Source organism: Rhagoletis zephyria, unplaced genomic scaffold (genome assembly GCF_001687245.7).
Source record: "Rhagoletis zephyria isolate East Lansing unplaced genomic scaffold, Rhagoletis_zephyria_1.1 Rzeph_scaffold_06198, whole genome shotgun sequence".
Lineage (NCBI taxonomy): Eukaryota > Metazoa > Arthropoda > Insecta > Diptera > Tephritidae > Rhagoletis > Rhagoletis zephyria.
The window spans coordinates 14,225-15,932 of NW_016163281.1; positions in this window are offsets into that span (position 1 = coordinate 14,225).

The following is a 1,708-nucleotide window of genomic DNA, read 5'->3' on the forward strand; positions in this document are numbered from 1 at the left end:
CTCATCGTACCAGTTGTTCTTTCGGGCTCGCTGAAATCCGACTACTTCTTCGGCGGTGGTACTTAATGAGCGGGAAATGTGGTTCCACTGCTCCCATATGTCGGTTTGTTGAAGAGTGCTCTTTGAGAGCAGGTGTGAGAGGCGTTGGCTGTCTGTTATGATTGCAGCTTTTCGACGTTAAGCTTTCCTTTCATATTTGGGCGCACATTTTTTGCTGCACAGAGGCGGGTGCGTATCCTGGCTGCAACAAGATAGTGGTCCGGGTCGATGTTTGGGCCTGGGAGTGTGCGTACGCCTAAAATAGTGGAAGCGTGCCTTCCGTCTATCACAACATGATCGATTCGGTTTCTCGTTTTTCGATCCGGAGACAGCCACGTAGCTTGATGGATCTTTTTATGCTTGAACCTAGTAGAGCATACTACCATATTTCGGGCCCCGGCGAAGTCGATCAGCCTCAATCCGTTGTCGGAAGTTTCGTCGAGGAGGCTGAATTTTCCGACGGTGGTTCCAAAGATCCCTTCCTTGCCCACCCTGGCATTGAAGTCGCCAAGCACGATTTTGATATCATGACGGGGGCAGCGCTCGTACGTGTGCTCCAAGCGCTCATAGAAGAGGTCCTTGGATGCCTCATCCTTCTCTTTCGTCAGAGCATCGGCGCAGATGAGCGAGATGTTGAAAAATCTCGCTTTGATGCGGATTATGGCTTGACGCTCGTCCACCGGGCATGGTTGCCACTCGCCAAAATTTTTTTCTACCAAAATCACTTAAGAAAGTTACCAAAAGTTACCAAATCTTCACTACCACAATCTTCACTTCTTCACTGAGTAAAAATAACTGAATAAAACTGCTATATTTCTTAACAAATGTGTATATACTTACAGCCAGTTTCTGTGACTTAATAAATTCAATATTTTTATAATTTGTCAATTTGATTATTTATCAAGAACTCCCAGTTATAGCACAGAAGTTTAAATCTGTTTTCTTGATAAATTATCAAGATTGAAAATGCCATTCACAATTATAATATTGTTTTTTTATTAGAAAATATTTTGGTATCAATTACTGCATGTGCCGTTATTCTCATTTTCGTTGTAGGTGTTTCCAACAGAGTAGGAGTATGGTATAATGTGGAACGATTTTCCATCATCCCTTGTCAAAATTGGTTTGGAGACAAATCGGTTTCGGCGTTGTGCCATTTTCAGTGTAATTTTTAGTTCGGAATGTGCCGTTATATGGACCAGCGGCTCACGGAATAATGGCACCGGTACACAAAAAAAAGTTGCGCGTGCTTTTAACCATTTATTTAACTTGTACAAAATTTCGAGTAAATTGCGAAAATTGCAAATTTTTTTTTTGCTATTTTTTCGGTTTTTCATAATTTGGTGTACGTATCAAACGGACCTCAGATTCGGATTCAGTGGGCCGAAATACATGTCGGTAGGTGGGTCTAGTAAAAAGCACGCGACTTTTTTTAAGAAGTAAGAAAGTCTAAGTTCGGGCGGAGCCGAACATTAAATACCCGGCGCAAGTATTAAATATATGTTTTTTCACCTTTCCGAAAGCTACTGCTAGATGGTAAGCCGGGGTGTATCAATTTTGAGTAAATTAGCGTCCTTAAATTTCGAATTATTGAAGTTTCAAGCATTTCTGAAATTTACCGTTATATAAAAAGCGGCCGTAATTTTAGTCCGATTTCAATAATTTTCAA